The sequence below is a fragment of the Trachypithecus francoisi genome, unplaced genomic scaffold, assembly GCF_009764315.1.
Source record: "Trachypithecus francoisi isolate TF-2019V2 unplaced genomic scaffold, Tfra_2.0 Lachesis_group14, whole genome shotgun sequence".
Taxonomy (NCBI): domain Eukaryota; kingdom Metazoa; phylum Chordata; class Mammalia; order Primates; family Cercopithecidae; genus Trachypithecus; species Trachypithecus francoisi.
This window is the reverse complement of record NW_022681459.1, coordinates 1,306,484-1,331,419: the sequence shown is the minus strand read 5'-3', so window position 1 is coordinate 1,331,419 and position 24,936 is coordinate 1,306,484. Positions and strand designations below refer to the sequence as shown.

The window sequence follows — 24,936 nt, the reverse complement described above, 5'->3', positions numbered from 1 at the left end:
TTTGTGTCAAGCAAAAACAATTTCAGCAACACTGGTTTCCCCTGGTAATTTTTTTCATGGCGAATTACTAAATGCTAGATGCTTAAGTCAAAAAGAAACCTGACATCTGGGGAGGTGTTGAGGGGGTGTTAATAGTTCTAGGGAGATGTTTGGGGAGCGCTGAGGATACAATTTTTAAAACAGCAAATACACGGATAAGGGGAAATTATGGTTTCGTATGACTCTCTCCTCCCTCCACTTTCTCGTTTCACCAGTCTGTAGCCCCCCCCCCAATTTAAAGGCGGGTTCAGCGAGATTAGGCTGCAGGAAACCAAGAGGCTCCACCGCGCTGCCGCCCCGGCCTCGTGATGTAATTGTTATTTCTTATTCGGAGACTGAACCGAGGAGAGCTGCTGAAGAAGTGGCAGCCCTGCTCCTTTTGCCTTGTCTGGTTGGGTCAGATCCTTCCCGGGGACGATGTAGATTGGCTGACAGACTCCGCTGGAGACTTCGCAGTGACAAAGCAGCCGAGGATTAACCCTGCTCCTGGGTCCTACGTCTGTCCAGGGAGCTGAGCGGGGCGCTCCTCAGGTCTCCTTCCTAGTTTTCCTCCCGGAGTCGCTCCACATGAGGGCTGGGTGCCTACTACGTGCTGGGCGTGGGGTCAAAGTGACCCAGAGTTCGCGCCCGCGCCCCCCAAGATTAAAGCAGGACACACAGATTACAAGGAGATAGAAATTGGGTAGGGGGTGAAAGGGGGCCCAGGGAGCGCGTGTTGTGGGGTGAAGGGGAGGAGGTAGACGTTTAAGGCGCCAGCACCCAGGCGGGGACCCTGGGGCGTCTGGGGTGCCCCGGTCCCCAGGCTCTGCCCAAATGGGAGCATTCGGCCTGGGTCCCGAGAGCGCTTCCCCGGGTTCCCAGGAGGAGCTGTCCAGGCGTCTGCAGCGGTCGCAGGCGGCTGGACAGAGCTGGGAGCCCGGCGGACGGCCCGGCGCGCCGAGCAGCCCCTCTTGGGGACGCCGTCCTTTCGCTGCCTCCGGGCCCTGCAGCCCCGTCTGAGCCACCCGGAGAGCAGGCGAGGAGGAAATCCACGAACCATAGGGGGCTCCGCAGCTCCCGCGAGCGGCCCGGACCCGCACGGCTTCCTCCTGACCGGCTGACAATGGGAGGGAGGGGGAGAAAAGGGTTAAGAAACTTGGCTGAAGAGCTGAATGGCGTGGGGCGGCGAGGGGAGGGACTGGGCCGCGGCGGACTCGGCGGCGGAGGGAGGAGCGCGGCTGCGGGCGGGCGGCGAGCGAGGCGCTCAAAGTCAGCCTCGCAGACATTGCAGCAGAGCCCCGAACTCGGGAGGCGGCGGCGGCGGCGGAGGAGGCGGCGGCGAGGCGCAGGGACGATCCGGCCCCACGCCCGCCCGCCACCCGCGCGCGCCCGTCCACCCGTGGCCTCGCGTCCGCCGCTGCGCCGGGAGCGCCGCTGGTCGGAGGGAAGAGCTCGCCGGGGTGCCGGGCCAGGACGGGGCGGCAGGCGCCTTCGCGGACCGAGCCTGACGGAGCCGGAGGCTGGGAGCCGCGGCGGCCTGGGGTGAGTGACGGCCGCGGCCAGGGCGCCCAGAGTAGCGGCCGCCGGCGCTGCCGGAAACGGCCCCGGAGCGCGGCCCGCGTCGGCGCTGGCTTGGTTGGCAGGGCCGCGGGGGCGTCGGGGCGGCGGGGGCAGCGCGGCCGGCGCGGGCGCGCACGGGGCGGCTGGGAGGGCGCGTTTCCGGGGAAATCCTGCCTCTGCTGCCTGGTTCGAGTCTCCCCGGGTTCTCGCGGGGGACCGGGCCGGCGGGCCGGCAAGTTGTGGAGTGGCCCCGGGTCGGCCCGCCCGTCCGTGCCAGTTCTGGGCAAGGGGGCGGCCGTCGCGTGGCCCTTGCGCGGGATCGGACACGGGAGCTCGGGGGGCCGGGTCGGGGTTGCCCCTCGCTCGCCTGCCCTCTCGGTCCCGAACCCCGGGCACCGCTCGCCGCGCCACTCTCGATCCTGCTGTCCAGGCGGATCCTGGGCGGCGCCTTTCGCCTGGTGCCTGCCTTCCGTGCTCGCTGGATACCCGGCTGGGAAAGTGAATAGGAAACGGACAGCTCGCCGGGCCCCCAACGGACCCCAGGCCCGCTCTGCCCGCACTCGCCGTCCGCCCCGGATGGCGTGGCTCACGGACCGGAGGCCTCAGCCATCATTTTACTAGGAGCCAGGGACAGGCTCCCATTTAGGGTGAGCCCAGTGGAAGTCCGGGAGGCTGCCTTTTCTCCCTTCGTCTGTATCCGCCTTACTACTATTGAATATTGTTTTATGAAGGTTTCCGTGGACGTATTCTGCAGACCCTCACATCCCTTCCAAAGTAGTTTCCCAATTTTAATCAGGAGTTGGTGTTCAGTCTGAAGGAACAAAGGAACCAACTGTGTCTTAGAGGCGGACAGCCTGGGAGTCTGTGACACATGTTGATCTCTGAAGCATTCCAGGAGTTTCTACCTTTTATCACGTCAATAATTGGCTGCTGAAGGTAGTAAAAGAAGTACGGAATGATAAGCACTTTTGCTTTTTAAAAATATTTTTTAATGGCACATTTTACTTTGGGGAAAAAAGACGTTCTTAGGCACAAGGATTTTTAAAAACTCGGCTGGTGGAACTGAGTTGGAGTTTGTCTCTGGTATTGTAAATGATTACATGTGGGACTGTGAAGGAAATTGTGTCCTTAGAGGAAGAGAAGCCATCTGTAGGTGTCCATAGTAAAAATGGTTGTCGGGTTATAGGGATGAATGCTCTTTCTGTTTCTTGGGAAAATTTGTGAAGCAAGGGGCTTCGGTAATTCATTCTTTAAAGTTATGAATTGCATTGAATGCTTATTAGTGAATCATAGGTCTAGTAAGTGGGTGGCATTATTCAATGTTTAATCATCAGTTTTCCACCTTTGTTGAAGAGACAGTGAAATAATAGACTTTTTAAACAAGTGGTGTTTCATCTGCCTGGCCCCTAAGTGTCGGTTGCCGCCTGGTGTATGTTGAAGTGTTTTTCACCTTCCAAGTAAGTGGATTGCTCTGCTTTTGCCCAGCAGTTTGGTAATGTCGATAGGGTTTATTTGGTTCAGGGAGCACTGGCTTCATCACCTATAGTAACTTTTTTTCTGCCTGCGCATAGTTCCTAGAGACAAAGAAGGAGAATCAATCAGTGGAACAGCTACTGCCCTGCAGGTTACAGGATTGGTTGCTCTAGTCTGTGTCATACGCTAGTGGAGAAAGACCTCTTTCCAAACTTACCCTAGGAAGTGCCCTAGGAGTGTGAGCAAAATACACATCAAAATATTAAAAAAAAAAAAAAAAAAAAAGGACTGTTCGTTGTTGATTTTATTCAAATGAGTTAGGTGAAAAAGCGGGTTTAATGCCTGTGGGAAGTTAGTTGAAAACCAGGTTTAATGCCTGTTTTACATACATTTCCAAACTCTGCAGAACTTGGATTTTGCTAATTTTAACAGCCTAAAATATTGTTAACTTTGCACTAAAGAAATGTGTGAAGAGACTAAAGGCTTTTCTGACTCTTGCAGTTATAAGTGCAAAACATCATGATAAAAAATAACCTATACCACCACCTAGAGTCTGTTTGTTAGTTTATTGCTCATGAAGTTTGCTTAAATTGACATGTCTGTTATAGTTCTGATACAGTTGAAAATGATTAAGAAGTACTAGCTTTCAAAAGGCCATCCAAGAGAACAATTATTTAAGTAATAAATAGCAAGTGCCAATTTAAATTATCCGTGCCACCTTTAGAATGGAAAATTATGACATATCAAGTTGAGTGGGCTATTCTGCAAAAGATATTAATTGAAAAGATTTTGAAACGGAGTTTTCAGTTTGTGCGCCAAGGCGGTTCTGATTGCTTAAAGACTTCTGCGTTATTTTCAGAGATTCAAGAACTCTTCCAAATCAGATGCCATTAGAACTTTTTGAAGTCCAGATGAAACAAAAGCAAAAATATAGGAGAGCATTACAACTACAGAAATTGGGGAAATTCAGAAGTTGAGAGAACGCAGCCCATGGCAGAGTTGTGGTTCAGAGATAGGAAAAGTAAAATCAATGTGAATTAAAGTGATAATCTGTTTTGCTGGTAGTTTATATGTGGTAAAGCAGTCTATTAAATGAGAGACGTTAGGGAGGCAGCTTTGTTGCCATGTGGCTTATCACATTGTCCATGGAGGAAGTAATGTTCCTCCTTTAAGTGGTATAGCCTGAGAGAAAGATAACCTCCAAGATCTTTAATTAAATACCGGTTGAACAGAAAGAACTAGAGCACTGTATTAATTCTGTCAAACATCACTATTTTAGAACATTGAGGACAACTAAAAATGAATTAACGCATATCTGAAAGCAGAGTTTGATAGAAGGTGACAGATGAGGCAAAATATGCCAATCTAATGGAACAAATAAGATAAGGAGATATGCCATCCTTGACTCTAGAAAGATCAGAGGGAAGAAGATTATTGTTAATTGCACAGATTCTATTGCAGACCAGTGCTAGAAGACAGTGACATAGAAGTAATTTTAAATCAGAGTGACTTAGGATATATGAAGTTAAAGGAATTTGGCTTTTCATTTTAAAACATGAAGAATGTAAGAAACTTAAAAGCTCATGTTCTAATTGTTGTTTGGGAAAAACTAATAGTTTGGTGTATCAGGTTAAAAGATAATTTTGCTCAGAATGAGTTTAAAATATCAAATTTTTGTCAAGGAAAGCATTATTCACTTTAAATTGTGATAGGGTCAGTTTTGCATTTGAGATTGCTTGATACAATTAGTTTTTAATGTAGGTTAGTAAGAGAAGAGGAGTTCTAGTCTCTTCTCTACCCTCTCCCTCCCTCCCTTGCTTTCTTCCCCTTTTCTAAAATAAACAGCGTCTACATCTTTGGATATTTTCTTCTGTGAAAAGTGCCTTGGTTGCAGCTTTCCTTCTTGACTGTGGTTGGGGTGAAGTTTCTTCACTCTCCTACTTTTCTCTTCTGCCCCTTCAGGTGACTGATACACAATTAGAGTGGGTTTTATTTTGCGTGTTTGTTTAATAATGATTTACTGTTAACACGGATGAAGACTGGGAAAAAGCATTTATCATTCTAGCAAAGTCCTATATACCCATGTCTTCCAACTGGAGAAATATTTTCATTAAAATAATCTTGACAACTATTGAAAAGTCAAAAGAAAAATTTCAGCAAGATATGCTAGGGGGCTCGCAGGATGTATGAGTTTGAATCTGTGAACTAAAAAGATTCAAGTTGCATTTCCTTAAGTTGTTTTTTCAGGGACTTTTGGGGGAGGGGGAAGGAGCAGGCTCCTCCTGTAATATTTAGATAACACAACAATTAGAGAAATGTAACACCAGTGTGGCTGCTAAGACTTGAGAAGGTAAAAAACCAGGAGTGTCAGATGATGAAACAGGCCATTGGAATGGAACTAAAGATTATGTCGAGAGGTTGGAATGAACAAAAAGTAAATGGAGGAGAGAGATCTAGTTTCTGTATCCTGTTTGCATCTGATGCTGAAGCAGAGGCATGAATTGCTGATGGTAATGGATTCTCTATTCCCTTTTATGAGGCCAGCAATATTATATAAATAGTGGTTGTTTGAGGGTGAAAAATGACAAGTTCCCTATTTGTGCATGTTCCCACTTTGTTTTGAATGTCTCTGAGATATCTCTAAAGTAGAGGATCAAAACTGGGTACCAGCATGGAATCAGGAGTTATACTTTGTTTGGAGGAAAATGAATTAATGTTAGATCACATTTTCTTTAATCTTTTAAGATCTGGAATTTTCCGAGGGTCTTCATCAACAGGGAAAACAGTGTTCTGAGTGCTAAAGTTTGCGTGGTGAACTGGATAATTATTTTATAGGATCTTTGATAAAGATAAACAATGTAAATAACTGCAGAAAGAATGCTTTATTTAAGCACATTACCTATGATTCATGGTAGGGGGAAAATGGAGACCACAGAAACTCCTGAAGTCTTACCAGGGTTTCTTTGCAAACTATGATATGGATGCCCATCTGTTGTTTTTTCTTGAAATTTAGTGTTCAGGTTGATGGATACTGAATGTATAGGATTCTGAAGATTGGAGTTTATTTAGAACAGAACTTTCCTTTTGTTTTACTATGAGTTACAAAATGCAATTTTAATTTGTTGCAATAAATATACAAACTGAGATGAGTAGGAATTTATACTAACTTTTCTCACTGTTCTGGTATATACTCTATATCATGAACCTTGAAATTCAAATTGGTCCCCACACTATCTTGCAAATATTACAAATGAAGCATTACAAAATTTGTGGTATTTTAGCTTATCAAAATGCACCCGAAACATAAAATAGTTTTCCTTAAGTTCTTAAAACAGAAGAATAGGAAAGAGTTAAAAATAAATGTGATACATTGTATCATTATATTAGGATTTTGTTGAAATTAATACTTTGAATCATGCTAGGGATAAACATTTAGCCTAGAACTCTAAAAGTAGTATAATGTGAATCAGATTTAAAGAATTGAGAAGGCTGGCAACTCGAAAATAGAGGGAAAAAAAACACTCTTTGGGGTTATGAAAAAAAGGATCCTCTTAGTATTAAGATTTTTAAAAAAGCTATACACAATTTTAAGATAGATTGTTCTTGAAGATAATGGGGTGAATAATTACCTGCTAAACAAATTATGAGTCATATGATCCTTTTTTTGGTTGAAATAATTTCAAGAACTCCAGTATATGTTGCAACTTTGGCTAGAAAGGTGATTGTGACATCCATCCATTCATCCTTTCTCCCCCTTTCCTTCCCTCCTTCCCTCCCTTCCTTCTGTCCATTTTCAGTACATAGGGCTGGGTAGAAAAAATAAAAAAATAAAAAAAACAGTTTTGTAAAACTTGATAATATAATTATTTGACAGGGTTAATAGTTGTGTTTGAAATTCAGAGCTAGTATGGTTCACTCTCCCCAGAAAATAAAATTTTAACTTTTTACACCTCAGGGAATAAAAACTCTAAATTAAAACCCATCTTGCCTCTTTAACTTTGTGTCACTTAGCAAAAATATCTTTAAGGATGGAAAGAAGAGACCCCATGTGCCTTAAATTCCAAGTCACTGTGTGACTAAGCTCAGAGTTTCAATAAATATTAAACTAGAATCCTGCTGGGAATTTGAGTCATCAGCTTAAGCTACTCTTGGGACCAAGACAGCTCTGGTTGACCTGATGTTGGTGTTTATTCAGAGCTTTGGTGGAAAGGAGCCTGTCACCCTTGGACTTCTAATTAACAAAGTCATTTCTTAGTCACTTGTTAAGTGATAGTCAGAGCTACTCCTTGTTTTCAAGCCTGTAATTTGCTAAAGGATTGAGCACAACAGAGAAACTAAGGAGTTTGGAGCTTCTGCTGTTAGAAGTAGTCTGCTTTGATTATTTTACTTTTACTTTCTTATCTAACTATATGAGGGTACTAGGTAAAAGTTTGGTGATTTGCTTTAGATACGTAAGAGAAAAGCTTAGCTGTAGTCACATATAGTGACTAAGATGGCTTTCCTAATACTTACATGTTTTTAATAGTTGAGTTTGCCTATACTCTTCATAACGTGCACATGTTAAATATGTTACTGCATTAAAAAAGCATTTCATTAGTAAGATGGGAAATTGCTTATGTACAATATTGAAATGAGAGTAGTAGTATAATGGAGTTTTTGGTAACTAGCAGGACATAATCAAAATTTGAGAATTAGAAGTTTGGAATGAAAAAGGGACTTCTCTCTTGAGGGATCTTTCTAGAAGTTGAGAGAGAGCAACTGTTTAACAGATTGTAATGGTTTCTGAAAAGCATGCTTTTCAAGATTTTTTTTAAATTCCTGAATTTATGAGTTTATATATATAATAATCTATAATAGAGCAATAGATTTATACACTGGAAAAGAAACAAATTAGGGGAAGGAGAGAGTACACAATAACATGGAGGACATCAAGAAAATGTGTTTGGAAACATGTGAAACTCTCCAAATGGGAAATAAGAAATATTCTCAAGAGAAATTAATCACAGTTGCAGCTTTTCTCCTAAAGGGACTGTTTGCACAATGGGTCATGTAGGCTCAGGTTTGATTTTTGAAAAACATATTAAAAAATAGTATTCCTGTTTTGTTCTTCCACGTTTATTTTTCGAGTTTAGGTTCTGCTACTAAATCAAGATGATACAGATAAAAGGAAAGCCCTTTTCTTTCCCCGGCAGCATCTGTTGAATAAGGGGTTAGTTAGATTTGATTTCTAAATTCTAAAATTCTGACTTTATAGCAGTATATGCTGTTGTTGACAGTGAACAGTAAAGATTTCAAGCCTGTGGTTTTAAAAGAAGAAGAGATGATTGGGTAGAAACTTGGAATATTAAGAAGTTGTTTAGTTACTTGCCTCTTGCCTTTTCCTGTTTTGTTGGGAGGGGGAGCAGGGAAAGGAAGAGTGTTGAACTTTTTGGGGCAACCGTTTTGTGCCAGTCATTGTGCTGGAAGCTTTACACACATTTTGTCTTTTAATCCTTCCAATTCCGCTGTGACATCCAGGTATCATTTTCTCTAGTTTAGAGATAAGGAAACCTAGTCTGAGAAATGCAAGAGTAGTTAACTTGCCTGCGGGCACATGGCTAATTTCATTGATAATTTGATTTCCTTTAAGAATATACCATTGTTTGAAGAGAAAACCGGTTGCCATCTGATTTTCAGGAAGCCGTTAAAAAACCTTGCTCCCAACCTGGTAGCCACAAAATTCATGCAGCATTTTCAAGCCTCATAGCCTGGATTCTGCAAGACCAGGCTCTCTGGGAAGGCACATTGTTGCCAGTCGATGATTCTGCAGCAGTTTATGCTAGTTCTCAAAGCGCTGATGTCCTGCTGCCTGCAGTGCACTGGAGGGAAATGTAGTCACCAAGGGCTGCCACACAGGCTCTTTTCCCTCCAATGCTAGCTGTTGTACTGCAGTGTTATTTGAGGCAGTGAAAGCAGCTATGTTTCTTGATATAATTCATTAAAATAGCTTGTCATGGTCTTAATCTGTGTGTTCCCAAGGCTAATTATGTTTGTCCACTTCAAGGAGCAGTTGTAGCAAATTCAGAACGGTAGCTCTTCCTGGTTGAAAAGTTACAACCCTTGACTATTACAATTCTTAACATGATTTTTTTTTTTTAATTACGCTATCTTCACTCACAACAATTTTGTTCAAGACTATGCTGTGCTGATAAACTGGTCTCTGAAATACAAAGAGGAAATTGACAATGCATTTGTGAAATGGAAGGAAGTGGAAGTAGAGAGATGAGGAGTAGTTGACTTTATTTTGAGAGTAGACTGGTCAGGAGGGAGATTGTTGAGTTGGGGAGCTTTGTGACACATAGTACGTTTTTAAGTACATACTAGGTACGTGCTTTTATTGTTAAAGCCATAAGAAATTGAGTTATGAGCTTCTCCACCTCCTTTTACTTGCCTCATTTAAAATTTATGGAATTTTGAACCTAAAAGATTCAAGCTGAGTGGTTCCCTATATACTGAAAGGTATAGTCAAATTGAAACTATATTGGAGACACAAGGATGAATAATAAGACTCGTAAACATAATATTTTCTACGGTGCTTTAGATTTTGAGTTGCCAAATAATGTTGGAAAAGCAAGAGATTTGTATAAAAGCTGCAAAGGAAACATTTTGCATCTATCTTTTGTTTAGAGAATGCATTATATTTTGGCCAAATAAGAAAAAAGAGAAATTGTGAAAGTCAACAATATGGGGGGAAGAATGGCTTCCTAAAGATCAGAATGAACTTATATTGTTTCCTTAACTGATCCATGCTTTTCTTAAAAAAAAAAAAAAGAATTAAAATACAGTGAATCTATGTGATGCCAAATATAAGGATTGAAAACAGTCTTTTTTTAATCTACCGTCTGATTCCTTTCCAATATCTGGATGTTTGCTATTATTGTGGCAAAACCTAAGGCAATGAATTGTTAACTATTGCTAAAAATCTGCTTTTATCTATCCTGGTAATACTTGACTGACCTGAGTCAAAGTTACATTTTCTTTTTTCTTTTTTTTTAAATAACTTTGAATTTCTTTTGCTTAGGCTTTCACAAATTGAAGTGATTTCATAGAATCGTTAGATTTTTCAGGTTGAAAGAGAATTTGATAAAAGCTATGGCTGCTCTGGATTTAAGCACGCCTATCTTAGGGGCACCTTGTCCTCCCCCCATTTATCAAACAAGTTGGGTTTTAGATGCATCTTGTGTATGGAAGAGCACCCAGCTAGTGTAGACTATAAATAAAATAATGATAAAATGCTACCATTTAGTGCTTGTGTGCCTTTTTCTTTTCTCGTGGGTTTCCTCCTTTCTCTATTTTTGTTTCGTCTTTACTCTGTTTTCCTTTTTATTTCTTAATATCTCGTTCATTTTTTTTTTTTTTAATTGCCAGGGGATCCATGTGATACAATGGGGTAAACGATTACTTATCTTCCTGTAGTTTTTGTTATTGCCATTAAGTTATAATGTCCAAAACAGTTACTGTCTGCTTTTACGGAGGAAGAAATTGAGTCCTTAAGAATTTAAAGACATTTTGAAAGTCATTCAGCTAGCAGTTGGGTGGACCTAGGATGACCAGTCAAATCTTGATTTATTTCACACTTTTTTGTTCATTTTTGTCAAAGCAGTCTCAGAAGGAGGGGTTCGTGTCCCAGGTGGTAAGGAATAGTTAATAACCTTTGATGATGGATCCTGCAGTAAAATCCAAGCTAACCCCAAGAAGGGATCTATAATAATAAGAACTAGGTCTTGAGACGTGGAATGAGAAATGGCTGGCTGCCTCACTTTTGTTCTAATACCTTATTTTCTTCTCATGGTCTTCGTAGAAGTCTTAGGATTTGTTGAATATTCTAGTACTTGAAATGTAATTTCCAGGCTGAGAATTAAAAAACACAAAGAGTACAGTTATGTACATGTTAATACAGTGGCATTGTTTTACATGTTACATACATTTGGAATTCTATTTAAAAAGAAATAGGGAGACTTGTTATTTATTTGTAGATGAACAAAGCCAGATACCTTTAGTTGACCAGAGCACTCACAGGCCAGCTCTACTTTTTACTGATGAGTAGTCTTCCGACACCAGTCACGGAGGTGGTTGGGTCTGTTGGTTCAACTGGAAATGTATTGCAAAGGTTATGGACCCCATTCCTCTATTCTCTTGAGAAAGGTAACAAATAAGATAAGGGGGCACTGTGTGGACCAGTGGTGATAATGTGCCATGAACCAAGTGCACATTGGTCTACACTCCTAGAAAAGAGAGCAGGAGAGAAGAAATCTATATGTAGACCTTTTCATGGACCACACACCGGCCATGCTCCTGACCTTGGTGAAACAAATTGGAAAGGAATATTCTCCCTCATGGTACAGTGGGCAAGGGAGTTTGTAGGCTTAACTTCTGTCCCCAAGCCTCTAACAAGATGAGATCTTCTTTCATGGTTTTGTGTACACCCTGATTGTAAAAGTTAAACTTGTGTTATAGCTGTTTTCCTTGGTAGAACTCCATGAATAGGAGCTTATTCATCAGTGTACTGTTGGTCCTGTAAGTGTCTGGCACACAGAAGGATGTCTGTAAGCATTTGTTGAATTGAACTGTACCAGTCCCAACCATTGGCAAAATTTGGCTCACTTGGGTCAGCAATAGGACCTTTATGTATTTATGCATAGCAACTGTTAATTATTATGTATAACTTACGAATAATGGAAGCTCTTCTACGTTTTTTCTTTAGTCCATTTAAATTAGGACTTTTAAAAGGAATGATAGTTTTTTCCTTAAAATTTATTATCTTCTTTCCAGGCATACTAATTATGAGGGAAAAAGTGAACCTGACTGTTAGTGACATTATGATTAATTGGTACTTGAAATAATTTGTTTTGTAATACTACATTTCTGCAGTAATACACAAATTATAATATATTAGAAAACATGTTTAGCAAAATTTTCGGGGACAACATTTTTTTTGTAAGGAAATGAATAATAATATTTCTAGAGCCTTCTAGGCAGTTTCCTTAGCATCACTTCCAGTAGTCAGAAGGACCCCCCAGCTGGGCACACTTAACTGCATTGGATTTGATGGCTTGGGAAGGTGGAAATCTTAACATTTCACATATAGAGTTAATTTTGGTGAGCAGTAACCTTAAAAGTTAAGAGGGTGTCAAGAACAATTGATGATTCAGAATTTGGTAAGTTATAGGATTAAGCAGTATATGAAGCCCTTTTGTATTTTAAAAATTAGGATTTGCTCTTCACTAAAGGTCAATTTCCTGACTCTTAGAACACCATGATATTCAACTTCATTAATAACTGCTGGTAAGAGACAGAAAATAAAATTATTTTGAAATGGAGCTCAGAGATTTCTAGATGAGAAATTTATTTTAAAATGCTAATAAAAATAAATGAATTATAAGGATATATATTTATAACATTGATTTTTAACAGATGCTCTTAAAATAACTTTAACCTAGTTTCTTGCTTTGTGAAGGCAAAGTTTTTTTTTTTTTTTTTTTTTTAAAGCAAAGGTAACTTTATGAGTGTTTGACAGTATATTTCTTTTGGCTTACATGTCTGTGTATTCACCTGCTTGTAAATCATAGCAAAAAGGAACAAGCTTAGTGGACTAATGTATGAAGTAAAAGGGCAGAAAAATGAGCACATTTACTATTTATGCACTGTGTTCTACTGTGTGCTTTCCACCAGTGCTTACTTATCCTGAGTTCCTGAACAACTTTTCCTTCATTGTTCATTAGTGTCAGTCAGTATGTTATAGAAATGCATGAATTTCTCTACATTAATTGTGAGTGTGAATTTCCCACCATTGGTTTCCTCAGCAGACACCCAAACTTAATTTCTGTTTCATGAACTAAAAGTTGTAGGTAAGGCATAATGTCTGATTGAAATTAACACTATTATCCTTTGCAGTGAAAAGGGTGAATAAAACTCAAGTTGCTGGTAGTTGCCCCGATACAAGTGTTTGTTTAGCTTTGACCGTACATCGATCTGTTGATTTTACATTTTACACTTCCATGGGTATTCTTCCCGATAATGCCAAGGAATGCTTTCCTTTGCAGGCATCATTCTAATAACACAAACACATTCACTTTGAATTTTAAACTCTTTTTCTCTTTTTTTCCTCCTTTAATAAATTATCTCATTGAGATTATTCATTGTTTTGGCAGCACTCTAAATGATCTTGCTTTTGCAAAATCATTGTTTATTCTATTTAATGGCATGTTACTTGAAACCTGTAAAGTTTAGGGTTGCTTAAGGCAAAAGCTGACAATATTTGTGAATATTGAGAATAGGTAAAAATGGACCTTTGGGCAGTCAGGAAAAGTAAAATTAAAATCTGATTTTAAATCTTTTGAAAATCTAAAATTAATATGGATTTCTTCACACCAATCAGAAATTCAAATTTTGTTTTATGTTACTGATCTTTAAGTTGTTTAAAGTGTCACAGTGAGGGCGGTAAAAACATTTTTTTCTAATTGTATGAAGTTAATGAAAGGAAAAATAACAGTATACATCACTATGGTAAAACTAAAATATCTTTAATGATAGCATGTTAGTTTGGACTACATTTTGTTTTATTTTACAGTGAAATGGAAAGTGTTTTGGTTCTGTTTTTTGGAATTCTGGTAAATGTGAACAGCAATTCATATGCATATAGGTGTAAAAAAGACATATTTGAAAAGATATGCTGCGTGAATTTGTCCGGTGAGGATAAGTAGCAAGTTGTAATTGCTTTCTGTAGTTTAAGCCATTGGCTGTATTAATACTTCAGTGAAGTATCAGGGGGAAAAATAGTGGTTGTACATACTACCTTGTGAGTGTTGCAGGATTTAGTAGTTCTCAATGACCATTGTTACTTTTAAAAAGGAAAAAAGAAAAATAGTGAGGGGATAGGACAGGAAGTTTCGATGTGTGGGAGGGGAAAGGAATCATTACTTCTCAACTACTGAAGTCACAGTTTTATTTTGTTTTAGACCTCTTTGCATAGCATATTCTAGAGGATGTTGAAGGATAATAATTCGTTGTGAAAATGTTAGTGTCCTTAACACACTTCCGGGTGGTTTAACTATTAATCAGAAACACCATGGAGATTAAAGAATTGGAACTAGGGATTAGATAGGTTTTAGTGAGGCTTTGCCATGGAAAAGCTATGAAATGGGCGAGTCATTTAACGTCTCCTTGCTTCAGTATCAGTGTTACTTTGAAAGTGAGGTTTTACTTTCGAATGTATTGAGTATCAGGGTGAATAGAACTTAGGGCTGGGAGGATGTCCCTTATGATTTTTTGAGCTTGGCATTTAATATTTTACAGCAAAGTTTTTAGCTTAACATAATTGAACTTGTACTAGATAGGGTTAATAGGCTAGAACAAAAGGTCAAAGCATAAGGCATTAGGCTTAATTAAGGGAGAGCAGGAGTGGCAGGAGTGTGTGACAGTTAAATGGGTTTCCCACAAACTAATGTCGGTGACAGTGCAACCATGCCTCAACTTAAGTGGGTTATTTTGTGCAAAGGGCAGCAGTGATTAGCAGTTTGACATGCCAGACACTTCTGGCCAATCCCATCTGTTTTAGAGGTTAAAAAAGCACACCTTTATGAGCTGATGGATTGATTTGTGTGCCCGTCTGGTAAAGATTAGAAGTCCAAGGCCAATGCAGTAAATGTCAGTTATAGAATATTATCCTTTCTTGGTTGGCTCATTGTTTTAACCGTCAACTGTTTTATAATGGGGGAGAACTGCTGTTTATGGAGTTGAATGCAAGATAGGTGGGGGAACAGGTGAGGGAGGAAGAAAAACATTTCCTAGATGGACTTGTGAATTAACATATTCTGTAGCAGGTGTTCACATTTTAAATGGAGTGTTTTTGACCTGTTCCTTACAGTTTCAGACACATTGTTCTTTTCTGAGTGTTATCTGAGCAACACTGCCAGTCCAGGATTTAATTTTGCATACAGAATTGGTAGGTTTGTTTATTTAGGTACCTCTTTTTAAAGGTGTAATAATTTTTTATTGACCTCCTGAATGAGGGAAAATAAAATGAAAATACACACACACACACACGCACACACACGCGCGCACACACACAGAGTTCTGTGTTCTTTTATGTGGTCAGTCAGGTGCATGTGAAAAGGAGACATGGGAGAGGCTCAGGAAAACACAGTTTATTGTACTCATGAGTTCTTGGAGGCACAGCCTGACGTTCAGGGCCACATGAGAAAGCCCCAGCATTGGTCCAGGAGCTAGGAGAGAGACCAGGCTGCAGCCGTTTCTGGAGTATCTGTGGGAAAGGCAAGGCAGGGCAGGTAACCAAGTTTAGGATTAGCTGGTTTGCATTTGCTGTAGGTAAATGCTACTGCTACTACTACTAAGAAGCTATAGGTGTATAATAATAATAGCTTTGAATAAGTTATAGGTATACAAGCTGTGAACTGTAAGAGTGGTCCCTAGTTTGCCTGGTAGATACCAGGCAGCAGAATATTGCCTCCTAGGTGTGTGGGCCAGGTGGAGGAGGTAGGCTGTGGATTGGTCAGTCTGCATGTGAAAGGCGCGCTGAGTCCTTTGCCTTTTCTAAGCATTGGCTGGCCCCTGGAGGGGCAATCTCTTCCCAGCCAGAAAGGAGTCAAAGCCATCATAATATACGGAAAACAAGAAACGTAGACAATACACACATGTGTACTTGCTTTAAGGGTAGGATGTACTATGGTCACGTGAGTCCACAGTGAGAGTGGTAAGAACATTTTTTTCTAATTGTATGAAGTAAATGGAAGGAAAAATAACAGTATGTTTGAACTTAGACTCTAACCTATTCATTGAAAGCTGTTAAGTGCGATGCCATTAATGTAGTTCATTTTCAGTTCTGGATTGTAGCTCATTTAAAGATACACAGATACTAGGTTGTGGTTATAGAAATTGGCTCCAACATATTCTGATATTCAAGGAAAGGAAAGATCACAATATTATGTGTATGAAATCTTCAGATATTGTCCTCATGATCAATGAACTTAGGAACGTATAGCATCGATTCATTCTTTTGGGATAGGCAGAAAGAGAATGTTTGAGGAAAACAAAAGTTATCTTAACAGAAGATTATATTCTTTCTGAGGTTTGAGTTCAAATGGAAATGTAGCCAAGAACATTGAAGATACATTGGAAGGTTCTGATTGGGGTCAATAGCTTATTCTTGTCAAATAATGTGAACCATTAATTGCCTGTTACCTAGTTACACAGATTATATATTTCATGTCTGGCCCTGAATTGTTTCTTACAGAAAGAAAATTAAAATACCCAGATGTGGTCACTGAAAGTTATATGTAGACAGTAATAGTAGTTAGTATTTTATTATATATGTATATGCATTTATTTTAAAACTAAGCTAATCCAAAGTGAATTGGCTTAACTTAAAAAAAGATGGAGAAATTTTATTTCTTATTTACAAAGGACAAAGTGACATCATGTATTGAAGTTTATTTAGGAATATATTAATTAAATATGTGTCCATCCTTGTGTTCTTTGTGGAGTAGCATCACTTGAAATGATTTGGATCTAATATAGATTTACGTGAAAAAAGTTTTGCCCTTCTCTGTAGGGAGAGAAGGTGAAGAAGCATAAATTTTATAATATCATTGCTTCTCTTTCATTAAATCATTTGTAAGTTGCAAAAGATTGGCTTGCGTAGTGTAAAAGTGCTTGGAGAGTAAATTAAATGTGAGAGATTTACCTGATGTAATGGGTGGAAACTGCTTAAGTAAATCTTTTGGTGATGTTGTATTAAACCTGAGACAAATACTTCACATTCTGCATATGTGCTAATATTATAAATATTTAAAAGGTACCCTAAATCCTATTCTTTTGAGTTCCTTTTCTCCAGTAACTTCAAGTGCCAGTAGTGCCTAGTTTGTGTTAAAATTCCTTTTTACAAAGCTAAAGGGAAATATTTTGTAGGGTTATCTTTTTTGTGTGTGTGTTTTGATATACTCTTGAGGTTTTGGAGAATACACATTATCCCCTGTAATCTATGCTCGTTAATCTTTCAATCTATTGTACCTCTTTTCTTTTATTAATATGGTATTATTGGATTTGAGACATGTAAACTGTGCTTCTCTAAGCAAATTAGTTGAATATATTCTTGTTTAGGCTATAAAAAATGAAAGCAGGAACTCAACATACTTGGCCTTCTGTGTTTTAAATTCTTGTCCTAAAACTATAGCTTTGTAACCTGAATATTAGGTGTTAGAAATTTTACAAGACAATGGAAAAATAATGGCCCTATATTGTATTTTGATTCTAAATGCTATTAGGGTGTAGAATTGTGCTTTACCTCTATTTAGGCAGATTAATTTTAAGAAGAAAACCATAATATATAATGGACTTAAATATATATTTTAATTTTATTTATATATTTGGAAAATGAATATGTGTGTGTGTGTGTGTGTGTGTGTGTGTATTTGTGTGATATATTTTAAATGGAGATGTCTGCACCTGTTGATTGCATTAAGTATTTAGTATCCCCTAATGAAGGATGGAAAAGGTGCTGCCACACTGTCTAAGTGGATCATTTCTCCTTGGTAAATTACATGCATTCTACTTTTTTGTATTCTGTGACCTTGCAGTCAGTGACTTCAGCCCAGAATAGTTTCAAAGTCATGTAAATGAATGCAATTAAGGTATTGCCTATCATCTTACATAGTTCAGATGGAACCTTATTGGATATAGAGGTTTATTTGCTTTATGAGAAAGGTCAAAATAAAGTTAAATTTTATTACATAAAATGATTTGGTAATGTTTTTATTTAGCTCCTGAAAAAGTAATGTCCTAATAGGAAATGATAATGCTTTTTTTTTTTTTTTTTTCTTAATCACCTGGAGGTCTCTTCAGGTTCTGTTTGTTTTTGTCTGATAATTATAAACTCTATCTTGAGGAGATGCCTTCTGTCAACTAAGATTTTGGAACATGCTGCCCGTAGTTACGATTCCAGGTATCTTTGACTTATACACATAGGTGACATACCCTGTTAATGATGTAGGATAGCTTTGGTGTTGCTGGTGTGTAGGCATACTTCCTTTCATTGTGCTTCACTTTGTTGCTCTTTGAAGATAATTTTATTTTTTACAAATTGAAGGTTTGTGGCAGCCTTGCGTTGAGCAAGTACCATTTTCTCAACAGCATGTTTTCACTTTGTGTCCTTGTGGTCACGTTTTGATAATTCTCACAATATTTAAAACGTTTTCATATTATTATATAAGTCATGGTGATCTGTAATCAGTGATCTTTGGTGTTACTATTGTGATTGTTTTAGGGTACCAAGAACTGTGCCCATATTAGTCGGCGAACTTAATTGTTAAGTGTGGTCTGACTGCTTTACAGACTGGCTGTTCCCCCATCTCATCTCCCTTTCATTGGGATTCCCTGTTCCTTGAGACACAACAGTATTGAAATTAGGCCATTTAATAACCCTATAATGGCTTCTAAGTATTTAAGTGCAAGGAAAAGTTTTAGGTCTCTTACTTTAAATTAAGAGCTAGAAAAGATTAAGCTTAGTGAGGAAGGCATGTCAAAAGCCAAGCTCGTCTGAAAGCTAGGCCCTTGTGCCAGTTGACCAAGTTGTGAATGTAAAAGGAAAAGTTCTTAAAGGAAATTAAAAGTGCTACTCCAGTGAACACATGAATGATAAGAACACAAAGCAGCCTGATGTAACTTGGCTGTGTCCCCACCCAAATCTCACCGTGAATTGTAGTTCCTATACTCACCATGTGTCCTGGGAGGGACTCAGTGGAGGTAATTGAATCATGGGGGCAGTTAACCCTGTGCTGTTCTCGTGATAGTGAGTTCTCACGATATCTGGTGGTTTTATTTTATTTTATTTATTTATTTATTTTCGAGACGGAGCCTCTTGCTCTGTTGCCCAGGCTGGAGTACAGTGGTACGATCTGGGCTCACTGCAAGCTCCGCCTCCTGGGTTGACGCCATTCTCCCCTCAGCCTCCTGAGTAGCTGGGACTGCAGGAGCCCACCACCACGCCTGGCTAATTTTTTGATTTTTAGTAGAGACGGGGTTTCACCGTATTAGCCAGGATGGTCTCGATCTCCCGACCTCGTGATTTGCCCGCCTTGGCCTCCCAAAGTGCTGGGATTACAGGTGTGAGCCACCGCGCCCGGCCGAGATCTGATGGTTTTATAAGAGGCTTTTCCCCCTTTGCTCGGCATTTATCCTTCCTGCTGCCTTGTGAAGAAGGTGCCTTGCTTTCCCCTCACCTTCTGCCATGACTGTAAGTTTCCTGAGACTTCCCCAACAATGCGGAACTGTGAGTCAATTAAACCTCTTTCCTTTATAAATTACCTTGTCTCGGGCATTTTTTTCATACAGTGTGAGAACAGACTAATAGACAGCCTTATTGCTAATATGGAGAATATTTTAGTAGTCTGCATAGAAAATCAAAACAGCCGTAACATTCCCTTAAGCCAAAACCTAATCCAGAGCAGCGTCCTCGCTCTCTTTAATTCCACAAAGGCTGAGGGGAGATGAACAAACTGCAGAAGAAAAGTTGGAAGCTAGCAGAAGTTTGTTCATGAAGTTTAAGGATAGAAGCTGCCTGGATAACATTAAAGTGCAAGATGAAGCAGCTAATGCTGATGTAGAAGCTACAGCAAGCTTCCAGAAGATCTAGGTAAGATCACTGATGAAGATGTCTACATTAAACAGCAGATTTTCAGTGTAAATGAAACAGCTTTCTGTTGGATGAATATGCCGTCTAGGACTTTAATAGCTAGAGAGGAGAAACTAATGCCTGACCTCAAAACCTCAAAGGACAAACTGACTTTCTTGTTAGTGGATTATACAGCTGGTGACTTGAAGTGGAAACCAATGTTTGGCCATTCCAAAAATCCTAAGCCCCTTAAGAATTGTACTAAATCTCCTCTACCTATGCTATATAAATGGAAGAAAAAGCATGGATGATAGAACATCTGTTTACAGCATGGTTTGCTGAATGTTTTAGGCCCCCTATTGAGACCAACTGCTCAGGAAAAAAAAAAAAAAGATTCCTATCAACATATTACTGCTTATTGACTGTGTACCTGGTCACTCAAGAGCTCTGATGGAGATACACAAGGAAGTCAATGTTCATTTTCATGGCTGTTAATAGAGCATCTGTTCTGCAGCCTGTGGATCAAGGAGTAAATTCAACTTTCAAGTCTTACCATTGAAGAAATATATCTTGTAAAGCTATAGTTGCCATAGGTAGTGATTCCTCTGATGGATCTGGGCAAAGGCAATTGTAAACCCTCTGAAAAGGATTCACCATTCTAGATGCCGTTGAGAATATTTGTGATTAATGGAAGGAGGTCAAAATATTAACATTAATAGGAGTTTGAAAGAAGCTGCTTCCACCCCTTATGGATAACTTTGGTGGGTTCTACTCCTGATTGAGGATACTGTGTGAACATTGTTGAAATAACAACAAAGGATATAGAATATCATGTAAACTTAATTGATAAAGTAGTGGCAGGGTTTGAGAGGATTGACTCCCATCTTGAAAGATGTTCTACTGTGGGTAAAATGCTAACAGGCCAATGGACAGTGAAGCTACTGGTGATTAAGGAGGTACCATGCAAACTCCCTGATACCACCATAGTAGCATTCCATTTCTATCAGACACGCCACTTAGATCTGACTTACACTTCTAGAACTCTCAATTCCTAGCCTATAACCTGTGATCAGGTCTCAAGGATTATAGCTTTGAATAAAAATAAATCTGTAAACCTGAATTCTAACCTCCCAAAATAGCTCTTTTTCATTTCATTTCATTTTACTGGGGGCCCTTCAATCTCCTTAAAACCACATAAAGGTAACAAATTTCTTAGAGTGATACTTCCCCGACATCCTAACCAAGCAGGCTCTTCACCACTATACCTGTAGGTCACTTAGTCTGTATCTTGCTTATTGTTATTCTGCCTGTGTCTGTGAACCCTCAATACCCCACATGGTGCAAGGTATACAGCTGATATTCCGTAAATGTCTGATAAATGACATCAATTAATCATAGAGCCTTAATCAATTAACATGCCAGGCTTAAGTAAAAATAATATCATAAAAGAGAAGACAGTAGTTTTAGATGGACCAACTGCAATGAAAAATATACACCTTTAATTACTGCTACACACACATACACACTCTCTCTCATCCACTCATTCACTGTCAGTTCTTCATCACTAAGACTACTCCAGTATCTATTTCAATGCCCTCCTAATCACTCCGGCCCAGACAATCAGCCTGGCTGGGTGGTAGGTGTCCTTTCTAGCCAGATGAGTTGGGACTCTAGTGTCGCTGTCTGACATCCTATACCAACCAGCATGGTACTCAGGCACTGTCCATTGGCCTGTTGACCAAAATAAAGTTTCTTAAATGTTAAATTGTTTTCTCCATCCCTTGCTGGCCAAAAACTTTGATCCACTCTTTTGTTTCTGGTAGTATGAACTTTTCCACGTCAGTGTCATTCTGTATCTAGTATGGTTCTAATTCTGAGTTTAACATTTTCTGTTCCTAGTGGTACAGAAAAGAAATGAGGTGTTTCAAACTGTGCAGTGACTGTTAAATAATTCTAATACTTTTTCTCCCAGAAGCCTTGACTGAAATTCCTCTTTATCTTTGACATTAACTTTTTACATCATCGACAATAGGGACAATCTTTACAGTAAAATAAGCACAGATGGGTATTTGGCCGGGTGTGATGGCTCACGCCTGTAATCCCAGCACTTTGGGAGGCTGAGGCGGCCAGATCACCTGAGGTCAGGAGTTTGAGACTGGCCTGGCCAACATGGCAAAAACTCATCTCTACTAAAAATACAAAAATTAGCTGGGCGTGGTGCTGGGCACCTGTAATCCCAGCTACTTGGGAAACTGAGGTGGGAGAATTGCTTGGACCTGGAAGGCAGAGGTTGCAGTGAGCTGAGGTCACGCCACTGCACTCTAGCCTGGGTGACAGAGGGAGACTCCACCTCAAAAAAAAAAAAAAAAAAAAAATGGTAGTGTATTTTGGCAAATAATTCTGTAATGAATATTGTTCTTTTACATGTGGTCTACAACTGTGTCCAAAGAAAGCATGATGTGTCATGAAGAATATGAATACTTTTTTTTACCTTGTAATACATCTTTTTGTTGTTTTTTGAGATGATTTAGTTAGTAATCAAAATTCCATCGTAAAACAACTCTTTGAGATAAGGTGCACTTGAAGTAACACTTATTTCTTTTAATTTTCAGGAAATGTTTGGATTGTGAGCTATTTCAGAACTCTGTTCTCAGGACTCATTATTTTAACATTTGGGAGAAACACAGCCAGAAGGTATTGTCTTTTGTCTCATTGCCCCACTTTTTTAAATGTTATCAGGCCTTTCCAATTGTAGAAAAGTAAGACTGTTATGTCACATTTTGTTATTTTTCTTTAATTTTTAGATATTGGTAAACTACTTTGCCATTTGTCACAAAGAAGGTTTTATTTCAATTTTAGTAAATCAAAATGTTGTGTAATCGAATAAAACATCTGGTTTAGAGTAAACCAGTTTTACCTATTTTAAACACGAGGTATTTACATTTTACCTTACTAGTATAGAACTATTTTAAAGAATGTCTTGATTTGAAAATGAGATACATAAAGTTCCTTTTTACCTAAGACAGTGTGAAGTATACCTGAAACATTCAGGCAGTCTTAAAATTCTTCCTGCCTGTGACAGCTCTACCTTCTAGTGTAGGGATCAGCTGCCATCTGCATTTGGATCAGTCTATCATCAGGGTCCATGGACAGACTCAGCCAGGCCACCTGGTTTTGCCTCTGAAAATCCATTTGCTAAGTTCCCTCTTTGCATGATCATTTGTGGATAGATTGGAACAGCATAATAATTTATCTGCTCGTAGACTCAGAGTGTCAGGACATGCGATGTATTACTAGGAAGGAAGGTTATGTTAAAATCATCTTTTGAGAAACTTACTCACTTTGTGCTTTGTCTTATCTTAGTCCATTTGAGCTGCTGTAACAAATACCATAGATGAGAGGCTTATAAACCACAGAAGTTTATTTCTCACAGTTCTGGAGGCTGAGAAGTCCAAGACCAAGGTGCCAGCAGATTTAATGTCTAGTAAGGGCCTGTTCCTCATAGATGGCTGACTTCTTGCCGTAACCTCACATGGGTGGAGGTGGTCAGAGGATTCTTGGGATCTCTTTTATGAACTAATCCTGTTCATAAGAGCATTCCCCTCATGATCTAATTGCTCCCCAAAGTTCCCACCTCCAAATTACCCTCACATTGCAAATATGGTTTCAATTTATGAATTTTGGGAAGATACAACATTCAGACCATAGCATACTTCATAGACCACATATGAATATGCCAGCCAATTTGACTAATGTCAGTGGTGAACATAGTCTTCTTGATCTATATCCAAGTCATCCTTCTTAATGTTCAACCTTATACCTCCTCTGTATCTTGTGTGTATCTTGTGTTTTCCTTCTCGAAAACTTTTGCCAGCAGTCTTGTTTGGAATAGAAACAGATGAAGGAAGGATGCGTAAATACATTTAATAAAATAATGTATTTGTTAAGATTGTAGTGAATTGGCCACCTTCTTTTACTGTAATACAGATTTAACTTTATTAGCTGAATATTCATGATTTTTATTCATATGAAATAACACAAAAATCAGTTTTTACCGATTTTCTTAATCACCATCAAGCAGTGTGAATTTCTAGGATTGGTTGAACATAGTCTTTTAGTAAGTCTCCCCAGCACGCTGCATTGAACTTTTAAAATGGAAACTTTGTGTTTAAGATTATTATTTATTGGCAAACCAGCATATTCTTCCTCTTCTTGTCAGTTATGAGGGCAAGGCAAAAGCAGGTAAGAAATTTAAACAAGCAAATTAGGTCTGTGAAAGGACTTGTAAATGAACCCCCAAAATAAGTTAAATTTAATATACACTTTATCCAGTAAAATAAATTATATAATCAGAAACTGGATTTTATGGAATTTAGAGTTATCTTTTCAAATTAAAGATGAGAATGAACTATCATAAATATTTCGTATAAACATTCACACTTAGCTTTAAAGATGGAAGTTATAATTTTAATGATAATATGAATTATCAATTCATGAAATGTCATATCTCAGAATTAAATTTATGTTTCAATAGAGTTGATAGTTATTAAAAAGAAACTGCAAAGGGGAGGCCAAGGCGGGCGGATCACAAGGTCAGGAGATCGAGACCATCCTGGCTAACACGGTGAAACCCCGTCTCTACTAAAAAATACAAAAAACTAGCCGGGCGAGGTGGCGGGTGCCTGTAGTCCCAGCTACTCGGGAGGCTGAGGCAGGAGAATGGCGTGAACCCGGGAGGCGGAGCTTGCAGTGAGCTGAGATCTGGCCAGTGCACTCCAGCTTGGGTGACAGAGCGAGACTCCGTCTCAAAAAAAAAAAAAAAAAGAAATTGAAAGTTTAGCTGAAGAATTAAATCGACAAATTCTCATGTATTTTCAAGGTAAGAATTAGTTTTAAGTAATTATTTTGAAAAGCAATCGTAATGCATAAGGTCCTTTTAAGAAAAAGTTTCTTCTTTTTATACACAACCTACTGAAGTGTAACTTCATGTAATCAAATAGACACCCTTATTTGTTAACTTGATTGTTTTTTATATAAGTATAGTCTGAGTAACTAGCACCCTACTCCAGAAGGCTTATTGTATTTGTGTATTTTCTAATCAATCCTGCCTGTACCCAGCAGAAACTAGTCTTTGGCATCTTCTGCTTTAGATTAGTTTGGCCTGTTTTAAACTATATAAAGTTGGAAGCATGTCATATGAACTCTTTCGTGTCTGTGTT

General features: G+C 39.2%; 1 protein-coding gene across 4 annotated transcripts in view; it reads left to right on the top strand.

Annotated features, from left to right (window-relative positions):
- Positions 1-385: 385 nt before the first annotated feature.
- NRIP1 (nuclear receptor interacting protein 1) overlaps positions 386-24,936 on the top strand; it is a 106,679-nt gene continuing 82,128 nt past the window's right edge. For 2 of the 4 annotated variants that reach the window (XM_033232178.1, XM_033232179.1), the window contains exons 1-2: positions 1,427-1,560; positions 22,330-22,411. The gene's annotated coding sequence lies outside the window, so the exon portion shown is untranslated. Of the gene's footprint in view, positions 571-1,426; positions 1,561-22,329; positions 22,412-24,936 lie in introns of those variants that run through there. The other 2 variants (XM_033232180.1, XM_033232182.1) reach the window with 2 other exon arrangements.